The sequence below is a fragment of the Mytilus galloprovincialis genome, chromosome 10 (assembly GCF_965363235.1).
Source record: "Mytilus galloprovincialis chromosome 10, xbMytGall1.hap1.1, whole genome shotgun sequence".
Taxonomy (NCBI): domain Eukaryota; kingdom Metazoa; phylum Mollusca; class Bivalvia; order Mytilida; family Mytilidae; genus Mytilus; species Mytilus galloprovincialis.
In genome coordinates this window covers 1214540-1230103 of record NC_134847.1, presented here as the reverse complement: position 1 = coordinate 1230103, position 15564 = coordinate 1214540, and the positions used below count along the sequence as shown (strand labels likewise).

Below are 15564 nucleotides of genomic sequence, written 5' to 3'. Positions count from 1 at the left end.
ATCTCAGTTTTATAATAGGTATTAACATCAGATGGGCTCTAGAAGAAAATCTATAATCGTATACTTCATACACATGTAGTATGAATAAATATATCTAACCTTGGTCGTTATGAAATTTCTTATATAGCTATATATCATATCAAACATAAATATATGAATCTTGTTTTAAATATTCCAATCATTCTTAGTAACATCGAAAAATTAGTACGGACAAAAAAAAAGGATATAGTATCGATAAAAACGTTCTGTAAACAAAAGTGATTAGACAATCTTAAATAATCCTGTTTTAACATTTTTATAATCAGTAAATCAGCGTATGTTAAATTGTTCAATTTCAATATATCACCTTTGTGTTTATACCCATCCCGTTATTGATCCCTGCAATACAACACATAGTTTTTATTCAATATTTTTATATATATATATCACTTACCGAATTAATGTAACTGAAAGCTATATGCTTTTAACAAACTCACAGGAATATTAATAAAAATTAATCCCTAAAAGGAGTAGGTTCAGTAAGACCCCTTTTTGGCCCCAAAATATAGCAGTTTTACAAAATTGTTAAAATGTAAACCTTTAGTTATTTATTGGACAGAAGAATGCTTCTGCTACATAAATATGGGCTGTTTTTGACAATACAATGCACATATATCCGGTACTAGCACCATTAAGTCATGCTAAATTACTGAAATCCTCATAATTCTAGCATTTTAGTTAAATTTTAGACGGTTTTCGTGTAAAACGAAAGTGGCCACATTCGTGTTCATCCTTAATATTGAAATGTAAGTTGTATTTTATGATAATACATAACATATATAAAGGTTGAGGATGAACACGGATGCGGCCACTTTCATTCTTACCAAAAAACATCTTAAAAGTGACATTTTTCGGCATATTAGGTATATTTTTCATATTTGAGCTTGAATCGGATCGTTTTTAATACCTAAATCTGTTAAAATCTTTCACATAAACTAATCAATTCCAATAAAATAGACACTTAAGTGTTTAAAAAGTGGTCAAAATCTTTCGTCAGATGAACCTGAAATTTGAGGCCAAAATCGGTCCTTACCGGACCTACTCCTTTAAAGTTAATACAGATATTCAATTGTATACATGTATCTTTTTATATAAAAAACCAATCTACTGCGAGTGGGTCCAAACAATGAAGCCTTTTGTTTAATGACAAAGTCTTTAAATTAGGTGAGCTTATGGTAAAGTTGACAAAGAAGAACATAAAAATACACTGTATGGAAATGAAATCTGTGTCGGATGAGATTTATACTATTGACCTAGGTTCGGGGAGCGCATACAATATGTAATTAAAATAAAGCGAAACCCACTGATTTCCTCATCATCTTCACACAATTACTGTCATTTTCTTTTAACTATGTAATACAACAAATTGTTCATGTTTGGTTCGCTTTGTTTCAAGCATAATTATAAATTATGTGATAACAAAAATCTTGTTCAGTACATGAACCATGTATTGTTGTTAAAACAAAGACAGTAATTGTGTAAAAATGAGGAGGGAATCCGCTGACATTTCGCTTTATTTTAATTGGTTTTATACTATTATAGGTAAAGGTGTTCGGATGGAAATATGCAAACATCCGTATTATGTATGTGTGTTACCAAAGGCAAGAGCCTACAGTTCAATCATTGTTGTTGAAAGCCAAATTGTTGATTATCAAATGTTTTGGCTAATAATTGGGAAAAAGATCCTACCACTGTTTTTTCCCTTTTATATTGATGTTCGTTTTTCAGCTGTTGTCGACCTTTAGTTGCTTACATGTACGTAACCTGGTCTCATGTGGTTCGTTGTTTCATGATTTCTGCGTTACTAGTAATATCATCTTTCTTATTTGAATCCAGTAACTGTCCTGTGTACAAACTATGTTAGGAAATACAAAACCTAAACTGCAACATCTATAAAGATATCAAAAACTAGTCAAAATATTTACTAAATTTTATCATCGGTGTAAGGAAATAACTCGTAAATATAACTCAACCTGCAGACATCTTATACGTTTAGGTATTTCACAACCAATCTTTAATGGTAATATTCTTCACAAAGCACAACAATCTGAGTATTCACTTCAAAAGCTAACAAAACCTTTAAACTGTTGTCAGGTCATTTAACATTGCATATTTTGGCTTTAATATTGATTCACTTATAGGGTCTTTGCATCGAAATTAAACACATTTATTCTAAAACCAGTTGTTGGCATGACACGGGTCATGTTCTTCTCATATATTTTATGATGGTGTAATACTCAACCCCTAACAGGCGGGATTGTGATTGATACTCATAAGATGAAAACACAAACAGTTTAATTGAGATCTAGAGCTGGCATGTCAGTAACTTCTAGTAGTCTGTTTTTATTTATGTATTATTGTCATTCTGTTTATTTTCTTTTGTTTCATATTCTGACATCGGACTCGGACTTCTTTTAAACTGAGTTTTACTGTGCATATTGTTGTGTGTTTGTTTTTCTACATTGGATACAAATATGTTTAAGCCCGCCGCAATTTTGCGCCTGTCCCAAGTCAGAAGCCTCTGGCCTTTGCTAGTCTTGTATGATTTTTAATTTTAGTTTCTTGTGTATAAGTCGGAGTTTAGTGTGACGTCCATAATCACTTAACTAGTATACATATTTGTTTAGGGGCCAGCTGAAGGACGGCTTCGAGTGCGGAAGTTTTTCGCTACATTGAAGACCGATTAGTGATCTTTGGCTGTTGTCTGCTCTATGGTCGGATTGTTGTCGCTTTGACACATTCCCCATTTCCATTTTCAATTTTATATTACATTTTGCCATACTCATACTGGAATATTTCTACATTAAACCTCACAAATTACAATAACAATGGAGAGATTTTCTCTTGTTTCTTTAGTTGTTAGCAGGACATAAATGTCAATTGCTAAAATTTTCTATTTACAATTAGTTGACTCTGAGAACCTAAACATAAACATCATTAGAAAAAAGGGGCTTTATTGATATCAAGCAGTGTAACAAAAACAGAAAGTCAAGGGGCACTGCTCAAGTTTGTGTTGCTTCCCATACATCCTTCGCAATTTAAATCAAATCTCAGTCAAATGTCACAATTAGTTAATTTACAGATCAGACACCTATTCAGATATTTCAAGATCAAACGTCACACATGCATCGAGATACAGAATAATCATATTGGTCAAACCGTTTGTATTGATGACTGTCAAACTTGGAAATCGTCAATTTAGCATTTCAATAGAATAAAATAGTCAAATTATGTCTGATATTCTTTATGCTTGTTTTTTATCGAAATGTGTTAAGAAAATGTTTTCATAAGCAACAAACTAATGGCAGTATGTATTAATACCGAATAAAAAGTAAAATTACAAAAATAATGATCTCCGAGAAAAATTTAAAACGGAAAGTCCCTTATCAAATGGCATAATCAAAAGCTCAAACACATCAAACGAATGGATAACAACTATCATATATCTGACTTGGTTCAGACATTTTCTTATGAAGAGCCACTTTAAAACTGTTTAAATAAAAATGGACTTAACAATAAAGGTTTAAAATATGCAAAGACATACAAAACGAATTTAGTGTATAAAAAACGTCAGTACTTAATATTTTAACTTCAAGAACCAGCATGTATTATTTTTGAAATAGATACTGAATATTAATCAACATTGTCTTGGTAAATCTTCAATGGCATTTTTTTAAACGAAACGTTCTTTGACATTTACTATGTCCAAGCCTTAGAAGTCCGAAAACGTTAGGAACATAGGAACATAGGAACATACATTGCATGTGCACGGGGAAATATATCATATATAAATTATGAATGCATAATTAAAGGCATGATATGACAAAATTGCACATACTTTGCAAGATTTGTAAAGTGAAGAAAATTTAGAATTTCAAAATTGAAGTTGTCCTCTTTATCAGAGATTCTAGTACCGAGATGACTGCTCATGTCAAAATCGAGATATATGTAAACCAATTGGGTAGACACAGTCATGACGTTTCTTTACTTTTTAGTTTTGTAGGATATATAAATAGAAATTATTCAGAAAAGTTTGGAATGTTAGTAGAACAAAAACCATCATCATTATATCTGAGTGATGAATGAAATAATCTGGCTTCTTCGCTTGTTTGTTTTAGACAAGTGTTTGAAGGAACCCTCACTCATACAAAATAAGACAAAAGCGATCTTTTGTACAATTTTCATCTATATTCAAATAAAAAGTTTTTTTTTGTTTTTTACATTTGAAGATCAGAAAGGTTTAATTGTCATTCAAGAAGACTCTGGTAGTCTTTTTCAATATTTATTTTGAATATCAACCTGCACTCTGGACCTTCAGTATGCTAGTGTTTTTTTTTTTAAAGAAACAAGAGTGCATACGCTGAAATTTCTCGCAGGTTTCTTTTGAAATATTTTGAAACTATAAAAGCAAAGATGTGGTATAATTGCCAATGAGTAAACTCAACACAAAAGACCAAAATGATACTGAAATTAACATCTATAGGCGTTCAACAACAAGCAAAGCTCAAACCGCAGAGTCAGCTATTCAACGCCACGAAATAACAAATGACAAACAATTCAAACGACAAAACAAACTGCCTAATTTTATGTAAAACATATGAACGAAAAATAAATATTTAACACATCAACACAAAAAAAATAAATAGTTAACACATCAGCAAACGAAAAATAAATATTTAACACATCAACAAACGACAACCACTGAATAACAGTGTCCTGGCTAGGAACAGGCCCAGACATTCAGAATGTGGCGGGTTTCAATATGTTAATGAAATCTAAACCCTCTCCCTAACCTGGGACAGTAATGATAACGTACAATATAAGAACGAACTATAAAAACCAGTTGAAAAAGGCTGAATTCATTAGATGGATAAATAGAAATTGAAAACAATAACAAAACACAGAGTGGGCGATTCACATCAATACTCCAATGGATTTGGTGTGAAGACGTCATTAACAGTCGGAGAAAAACCTGACCTGGCAAAACTCCAAAATACAAGTATCGACATGTTGTACATCCTTGAATGTAAATACTATTTAGTTTGTTTTTATTTAACAATATTCAATAATCTTAATACTATGTTGAATAGGTAACTTTTTAGAAGAAGTTTATTAAAAAGTCGAGAATTTACAGGGATCGTTTTTAAATTTCCAGGCACCCTAAACATCTTTTTCGTAAAAATGAGGGTGTGCTATCCCGTTGAAATAAGTTTTCTACAGGTATAACCAAACTACAAAACCAAATTTTACGTTCGTTAAAATCAAAAACGTCACAACAGACACGGGCATAGCGAACTAGTTAAGAATTGTAAACATCGTAAGATTGTGCCAATGGAGTATCACCATCTAAAAAGGAAAAAAATAACAATAGGGAACAAAATATTGTTCTTTTTATCATAACTCTTAGTGCTTTCCGTGTAAAAGCCAAATATCTAAATCTAGAAAAGGACAACTGGTTAAATTTGATTTATTTAAAGTAAATGCCTTTGAATTAATTGCGGCAGAATATTTAGAATATTTTTGATTAATTAACAAAATAATTTCATGAATTTGTCAATTAAATGCAATTAAGACAGAACAGAGTACTACCGTTACCTGCCATATTGTTTGTTTACACATTACAGAGTGGCTAACCTACCTGACATATTTGTCGTTTATGCAATGAAGAGAATTAAAGCTATCTTACATATTGTTTGTTTACCCAATAAAGAAACACCAAGCTACTTGACATAGTGTTTGTTTACACATAACCGTATGCCCAAGCTTTCTGGCTTACAATGGTTTGTTAACAAAAGACAGAGTGTCAAAGCTGCATGACATATTGTTTTTTTACACAGTACATACCTTAAAGATCACCTGTTACCTAACATAATGTTTATTTACACAAAATAAAGTTTAACATGTCTGTCATATGGTTTGTAAACCGACAACAGAATGACAAGCTACCTGAAATATTGTTTATTGCACACGCAAGTGTGATACAACTTCCTGACGAACTATGTGTTCATACATGTGACCAATCTTTTTGAAATATTGTTTGTTAACACAATACAGAGCGCCAAAGGTGCCTTACATATTGCACAGTACAAAGTACCTCAGCTAGCTGACATATGGATTGTTTAAACGCTATAGAGAGCCCACGCTACCTGTATTGTTTGTTTACATATTACAAAGAGACTCCGAGTGGGGATTTTCTCGCTGTTTTGCAGAATCATTGATGTACTTCTGCTATTTAATGTACTTTTGTCGGATTGTTGTCTCTTTGACATATTCCCCATTTCCTTTATCAATTGTAAGATATAATGTTATAAAAAACACAGGTGAAAAATGGAAGAGCAAAAGTTTGATGTGGATTAAATAATCGGTTGGTTTTCTGCATTTGACAACTTTTAAAGTATGTTTGAGGAAGTTTATTGATCCTCCAACGTTATAGGTAGAATAAACCCAAGAACGTCCTAAACCACCAGAATTCAGAACAAAGCTTAACTGTATAAATACAGACGTTTAAGACATTTCGATAGTTGTTTAATAAATGATTATCTCGTCCGACTTTTGGTATACTAAGCATACTCCAGTGCCATTTAAGTATATTTTTTACGTATAAGATGCCCCAAAAAGAATGTGTATAAGCAGAAATTTAATATTTGCATGTCATTGAACTTTGATTTAAAACAGTTCAACTTTTTTTTTCTTTTAAAGAAAAATCGGAACAATTAATCTTTTTTGTCTTCTATTATTATTTCAAAGATGTCCAGCATCGATTAAGACAAAAATTCTAGCACCTAACCTTATCTTTTTAGAACAATTTTATTAACCATGCTTACCGTGAAACAGAACATAGTAAATACGTACTATGTATTCAATAAATATTGTCTTAAATTTAAAGGTTACTGAATAGCCTTCAATAATGAGTAAAATCAATACTGAATAGCAATAAGTTTACTTAAGTATCCCATTTTGTGTGTCAATAATAATAAAAATAATTTGACTAATCAAACTATACGATTAATGTTACAAATCTAGGTTTAGATAATATAATAACGTCATCTATACGAGATTTTGTAAGGTCATGCATTATCATCATACCGTAATCAAAAAATATTGTAGGCTGGTACAGTGTTACTGAATGCAGATAATTCATGGATTATAACTAACATTAACTTTTATCTCTCAAAGTTTAAAATATAATGACACAGACCAAACAAAAAAAATGTCACGTCATCTGTCCATACACTGATGAAAACGGATTTAGTTAAAAATCAAATGTATGAATAGCTTAGGTCTCTTCGGTAGTACCAAGTATCAAATACCAATTATACTCGACTATTTGGTTCCCTGTTAAAATGTTATTGCTTTCTTTAACAAACTTCCTTACTTATCAAGTGCACCTTCAGAGAAATTAAATATTTATGAAAATTACGTTTCTTATGTTTGTGCTTAATTGTCTTTTAAAACCTCATCAAGAGGCAGATATAAAGAACCAAGTTAAAGTTTTTCGTGCAGAGATTGCGAGTAACAACCATGATCTGAAAACTTACAGAAATCTATTGAGAGGCTGAGGAAAGAAAAACATTTGTATCTTGTTAATGGTTTTACCAATGATACAGGTAAACTTGAAATGTATATTATTAAACTGTACTCTTAGAGTGTACCTGTTTTAACCAAATAAAGGCAACAGTAGTATACCGCTGTTCAAAACTCAGTGTATCTTGTAAGGTCATGCATTATCAAGTATTGTCGGTACAATGATGATAAAAAACAAAAATTGAAAATTGGTGGAAAGCTAAGTTTATTTTACCCAACCAAAAGTTTTTAAATGGTAACTGTTTTAAACATGTTCTTGGATTAATTTGCACTTCTCATAAGTGCAAATTGGAACCACACTTTTTTTTGTCGTAGAATCATCAAATTTGGCAATAATGTACCTCTGGGGATAAATAACACAATACAAAAAAAATAATTGGTGTGGCTCGCCCGGTTCGGCAACTGGAGTGAAAATAGTGACAAAATCCTGTAGGATATTTTTTTCTCCCATAGGATTTTTAAAAATCCTACAGGATTTTGAGAAATCCTATAGGATAAAGTCATAATCCCATAGGATATTTTTTATATCCTACAGGAAATTTAAATCCTAAGGTCCCTTAGGAGAATAAAAATATCCTATAGGATATAGTTTCGCCCTTAGGATTAAAAAAATCCCTTAGGAAAAATAAAAGCATTTCCTATAGGATATTTTTTATCCTACAGGATATTAGTCTAATAAAATAATCCCATGGGATTAAAAATATCCGATAGGATTAATAAATATCCTAAGGGATTTCATAACAGAAAAGATATCCTGTGGGATAAAAAAGAATCCTAAGGGTAATAAATAAATCCTAAGGGTAATAAATAAATCCTAAGGGAGATTAAAAATCCTAAGGGAGATTAAAAATCCTATGGGAGATCAAAGCAACTCATAAGAGAGAAAAAAAATCCTATGGGAGAAAGAAATATCCTTTAGGAGAAATAAATATCCTATAGGAGAAACAAATATCCTATGGGAGAATGAAATATCTTAGAGAAAAATCTATTTGTGAACTCAACCAAAGAACAGAAAATAGTTTTATATGTTTTTGTAGTAGGTAAGGATATTATTTTATTGGAGCAGACCAAATATTCCCAGATATTATTGTTTAAGAATTGTTAATTTTTCTACCAATGACACAAATTACCGATAAGTGTACTTCAAACATGGAGCTTGCATTGAGTTACTGCTACTGGTCCGTTTGTTATTTTATGTTTATTATTGCCATTTGCGTAGTTTCTTCTATTACCTATTTCTACATTTGACTCTGGCTTCCTTTAAATCGAGTGTTCTCTTGTTTAATGCATTGTGGTTGTTTATTCCTCATTTGCTAAAGGAATAGGGGCCGGTTGAGATATCAAAAGTCATGAGTATACATCCATCGCCTGTCTCAAAGCAGAAACCTTTATCCTTTGGTAATCTCATGTGCTTTTTTTCAATTTAAGTTCAAAAGTGCATTTTAGCGTTTAGTGTAGCAACCATTTCTCTGAACTATTATTCATTATTGTTTAGTGACCAAAAGAGGCCCGCCTCTATGTGCGGAATTTTCTTTCTGCATAGAGGACTCATCATTTTGAACTCATCAGGGTTCCTGTACTCAACCGACTTGATGGGTACTGAGACATGACTGTGACACCATCTGAACAAAAACTGTGAAGAAAATCAGAAGCAATTTTAAAACAACACATGGTGTTGGGGCTAAGAATACCACCAGCTTTTCATTGAAAGTAATGACAAGACAGAAACATGCGTCCAACGGGTGTATCCAATACACTACAATTACTTAAACAACTTTGAAAATCGTACATAAGTGTTTTTATTTTTTTTATTTAGTATAGCTTGCTTTCCGTGAAGATATTTTTATTGTGGAGATGCCTGGATAGATTTGCCAGTAACCATACTTCTTCTATTGTGTCCTCAATATGCATGTAGTATTTGCAACTGAACATTTACATTAACTTTCACCAATAAATTCTTCAACAAAATTTGATAATATCTGAAATTTTATGGAACTAAACACTAGATGTAACTAAAGACAGTATTGTTCACCTAGGTCTATGTGCATCTCTGACAACAGACACATCAACACGTTAGGCTAGAATATCACGGTACGTCTAAACACTGCTAAGGACTCCTTAGTGCACTAAGGACTATACAATGCCACTAAGGACTAGAAGGAGTGCTGTTGTGTGTATTATTTTTACATATTATGTTAGAGATTGATATTTCATGCATAAATTTCAAATTTTATAGAAAAATAATCATAAATAAACAAGATATTCAACATTATTTAGGCACGTGCCCGTTTTTCTTTGATATGCCGAAAATCAATGAACCGTTTGAAACGTGCCAAATGACAAAACAATTCATTAAACAATCATAATCTTTTTATTTAAGGTAATAAACAATTGTATCTAAAAAAATGTATGCTTAATATTTATAATTAAATGTGTTGTTCTTATGAAAAATGATTACAGAACAAATAATTTTGTTTTTGTTTCACTTCTTTCCCGACAGTTATTTGCCACAGGTGCACGACTAATAAGTTAGAGTGTGGTCAGCTTGTTATGTAAGAGATATGAAGACAAAATAAATATATATATTGATAAGTGTTTTGTTTTTATTTTAATTTCGACAAAGATGCGTGTATATATACAAATGGTTTCACTAAAACAATGCGATGGAATTGAGAGAGAGAAAATTATGTGTCGTTCTTGGGGTTTATCCAAACCACTAGTTTTCAACCAGCTTGATATTTGTTTACAAAGGCTTCATACGGTACTTATTTGTTTGTATATTTCGACATTTTATTATTCTTCTAAAAGTAAAAGAAGTTAAAAAAATCATTTCCCGATTTTAAGTCTTCATTTTCAAATATATAAAAGAGACAAATGTTTTAAAAATGTTCCACAGTTTTTAGTACAGTATTCACGATTTTTTTTTCAATATGTGTAAATTTAGAGCTAAAGATATAATTCTGACAGAGAAAGAGAATGCTTCGTATGAATGCCTTGAAAATATGCCTTTACCACATGATGTGTAAATAATTATTTTTTGTAATGCAATATAATCAGAATATTTAAACCTAAATATATCACGCGAAAAAAAGAAAAAGCCGACAGAAATATTTTCAACTATAATTTCTTTAAATCTACTTTTCTTAAAGAAGAACAAGTATCACAGGCACTTGTCTCAGAAAAGGTATATAGGAATTTTTTTTCTGAGACAAATGCCTGTGGCAAGTATGTCAGAAGGAAATCAAATTTGTATTGTTTTTAACAAATTGTCTGCTTAACATATCGTACGAAATAATTTATGAAATAATGACTATGTGCTATGCGCTTTACTCACTGTTGAAGGCCCGAAATATTTTACTCAAACGGGTCATATATGAACTTAGTGTGTTACATGTAGTAAAAATGCATTATCTTATTGGTTTCGTTTTGTCCAGTTATACATTTCTTAAAATGTCTTCATATATGAAAATAAATTTTGAACAGTGCACCATAAGAAACAAACTAAAGTGTTCCAGCTCAAAACCAGTCTATTGTTCAAACGCATGTCCGTCGTCGCCTTTCACCACATTAAAGCACGCTTGCAAGAAAAAATAAACAGAATAGAGATACGGGTACAAAACACATTATAGATAATGGGTCCGACCACCTGAACAATAAAATTGGTTCAAGAGACAAAGAACGCTACGAAATATTAGATTAATTTTTCAGTACTACCGGGCTTATCACAGCCCAATAACAAGATGAATTTAATGAAAACGCAACAAGCATCTGCCGGTTATCCAAACTTCAACACGTACTTTAAAAAAAATATATATAAATGTGAATTAAATATCTATAAAAATTTGTATTTCAGTCACTTATTAATATGAACATCAAATAAAAATCCGACATTAGATATATTTCTCTGGTGACAAATTTATTATTTACAAGAAATATACACTTGAGAAAATACTTCTTCATTCAGATTTTTTTTGTTAATAAAATTTCAACAACAATTCATTTATTAGTATCCAACTTTACCAAAAGGATTCCCGTGTAATCAATTAATATGTAATTTGACACGTGTCAAACGGTTCATGGATTTTCGGCATATCAAAGAAAAACAGGCACGTGTCTAAATAATGTTGAATATCTCCTTAATTTAATATTATTTTTCTATAAAATTTGAAAGAGGTAGGGCCAATATGCCGAGGATTTTTTTCACAGAAGGGCCAATTTCAAAAAGTGCCAACAGAGTAAAATTTCCTATAAAAACCAAAAATAAAAATGCTTTTTGATCAATATCTCGATTTACATATAGTATGATATGTGTGATAAATAGTTAATTTAACCCTAAAAAAGAATGAAAGTCCAATATCCGGATTTTCGGGTGTTTTTATGTGGAAAAAACAGGGAATCCCCAAAGAAGGACATTTCAAACCAAAGAAAAGTTATGCTTTTTTATGACTGTTGTTATTCATACTACTTTTTACTTCAAAAATGAAATTGGTTTAGTGTGTCCTTATTACATAAAAAACAACTTTTTAAAGAAAAAATTGTAACATCGATAAATTGTACCAATATAGTTTCTAAATAAGAATCATAATGATAAGAATCGCCGTAGTTCCACCAGTAGAGCACAGAACTACTAATAAATGACGGTTTGAAGAAAGGGTTCGAACCTCGCTCAGAACTTTTGCATTTTTTTGTGTTGTTATATTAAATTTTAAAGTTTCTATCATATTTTTTCGGTTGTTTGCTTGATTCATAAAGTCATTTTGGTTCATTTTGACTATTCAGTTAGTGTACTAGTAAATAATTTTACGTGTATCAAAGAAAAAACAATGTATCGCTTATTGTGTGCAATCCTATGACTGTCCATACTCTTGAATTACTTTCTATTCATGTGTTTACGTTATGACATATATCCAAGGGACAACTGCCGTCAAACTGATGTAGGTGCCTGTACATAACCAATAACACGAGAATTAATTCTACAGAAATTAAGCCTACATGTTGCGGGTGTAATATACACATAACTTAAAATAAGGCCATTGTATACAATTTTCATAACAACAAAATCACAAACTGTAAAGATACTAGTACTGAAATTTTTACCACCGTCTATACACGGGTACATAACTCATCAGAAAAATAAAACAACATAACAGAACAAATCAATTACACTACAAATCGTGATTGTAGGTAAAACATGAAGAAGCTGTTGCATCTGTATCACAACAAAGGGCCGATTTGTTAAAATTACAGAAAAGGCAATACAACATGAAGTAGTAACACATGGTGATCTATGACCAACTGATGTAAGATGTTCTGCGGTTAAAATATATACATGCACATGTATTTTCTTGTCTAATCTTATAGACGATAAAACCTTAAAAGACCAGGACAAATACTTTGTAATAGATATACATATTCAGAATGAGAAAATCACGATTTGAATTAGTTCGATATCATTTGGCTCATTGAGAAGTTACATGGTATGGCACCTTGCATAAAGGATTTTAATAAAAAAATAAAATCAATATTAAAAAATCAATAGTCATGGCCTTGTTTTTGTAGGAATACCTGTTCAAGGTATGAAAATAAATGATGTGACGTATTTTTATGTACTATAAATAGCATCTATCGGGCTATTTAAAACATTATTTACCTATCTTATCGAATGAAAAAAATTGCCGACAAATTGTCCCTACCTCTTTATGCATTAAATATCAATTTCTACCGTAATATGAAAAGAAATTGCATGTAACAGCTCTCCATCTAGTTCTTAGTGGCATGTTATCAATCCTTAGTGCACTAAGGACTCCTTAGCAGTGTTTAGACACACCCAGAATATCATTCGTAACTAAAACTTTAAAAAAAAATCATTATTGCTGATTATTTCAGAGATTAAAAGGACAAATCATTTTGCTTTTGTTTTATTTCTCTTCCTATAAATATTTTCGTGTGCATGGCTTTGATGGGCGCCAACTCTTAAATTAGAATATGGTGAGCTTGTTAAAATGTTTATACATGTATTAAAAAGTTTTATCAAGAAAATGTTATAGAAATGTCGACAATAACAAACTGAGATATTCTATGCTGAAAATAGATATAAATATAATTAGTGGTATGAGTGCTAATATTACAGTTGATTTGGCAATGGAGTTTATAAAAACCTATCTCCATTTCCAAGTTGTGGTCCCTTACGCGGAATTTTGTTGAAATTTGAAGACTATTACAAATTTAATAGGTCAAAGAATAGCCTTCAACATTTGAGGCTTTTTATAGCCAAGGCTGCGTTTAGTTTAAACATATTTTATTTAAAAATTGAATAGGTCAAAGAACAGCCTTCAACACGGATCCTTGGAAATTAGAAAATTTGCAATTAGAGGCCGCAAGAATAGTAACAGGTCTACTAATATTTACAAAACCTGAAACTTTATATTCTGAGGTTGCCTGGGAATCTCTTTTTGAAAGAATAAGGATGTAGTCGTAATTGCGTGTCGATATCTTGTCAATCGTACTGTTGTTTTATTCGACTAACTAACTTTATACGGAAAATTTTAGCATTTTTTTTAAATTACCATGGTCTGTTGTTTTTAAACTGTTAATATTGGAATTAGTAAAGAGTCAAAGTTGAAATCATGAATAAGTGTTCCGTGAAAATTGTTTTCGAAAATATAATTTGTTCATAATTCTTTAAAGTAATAAACTTTTTTCAAATAAATTCTGATCTTCCCTCATCTGATCACCAGCATGGCTTAAGGTATTACTTCCAAAGGTATTGTAAGGGGTGTGAGGTGACACTTCCAGGTATTCAAGCGATTTCCTGTCGGACTTGCAAGTTCATGCATCGTTTCACTTCTGCAGGTAATATTCAGTGTACACGGCCGATAACTTATAACTTTCCATTTTGAACTATCAGATGTATAATATACAACTCTGTCTTACTTGTCATAACTAAACTCATACGCTTGTTTATAAATAACATTTCTGGTGTAAAATAAAAATATAAATAATACCCAAAAAATAAGATTTGATGAAATTACAATCTATTTAAATATTTTTTCCAAGGTTGACTTTGGGAAAATGTAATATATACTCGATGTCAATAGTGAAGGACAGATTGGAACATACCAGAAATATTGATTTAAAAAAATGTACGCACTTGTCGATGATTCGTCTATACGACTGGGTAGAAAGTTACGGAACTATAGCGCAATTTAAAATATATACATGTATACATTAAACATAAGAAAAAAACATATATTTTGAATAAATTGGGGTAAAAGTTTGGTAAATAGACTAGTCCACGTATGCCAACAGTATGTAATCATCGAATGTCGATAGACTATTGTATACCAAAAGAAGAAGACGAAGAAGAAGAAGAGAACCAATTTGATTTAGATACAGGTTGATGTTTAACTTGCTTTGGTTCATCGAAGTTGTGGACATAGTAAAATCACAGATTTATATTGACGTTACGCACGGTATTGGTGCCACTTAGCGTTACACGACGTTCCTAATAAAACAACGATTTTGACGTTGTTCCAAAAAATGTACGCACTTGTCGACGATTCGTTTATACGACTGGGTAGAAAGTTACGGAACAAAACTGAAAAATACGGAACAAGACGGAACAAGACTGAAAGTTATGGAACAAGACGGAACAAGACTGAAAAAGTTTCAAACGTTGACCTTATATTTTACTCATGTGAAAATGCCGCTTAAAGTACAGAGAATTTCGATGTTGCTTCTTTATATGTTTTTATTTTTTTCAAGCGGGTGCAAATGCAAAATTCCATTTAATTAAAATAATTTTTAATATTTGAAAAGAATTGTCTGCAACAGTAACACAAAATAACAATTTGATGTCTTGAAAAATGATTTAAATATATAAAAAAAGATGTGGTATGATTGCCAATGAGACCACATTTCACAAGAGACCAAATTGTCACA

The 15564-nt window shown here is 31.2% G+C and overlaps 1 protein-coding gene across 1 annotated transcript in view; it reads left to right on the top strand.

The window, feature by feature from the left end:
* Positions 1-7578: 7578 nt before the first annotated feature.
* LOC143049634 (centrosomal protein of 162 kDa-like) overlaps positions 7579-15564 on the top strand; it is a 247218-nt gene continuing 239232 nt past the window's right edge. The window contains exon 1 of the mRNA XM_076223233.1: positions 7579-7646. The gene's annotated coding sequence lies outside the window, so the exon portion shown is untranslated. The remainder of the gene's footprint in view (positions 7647-15564) is intronic.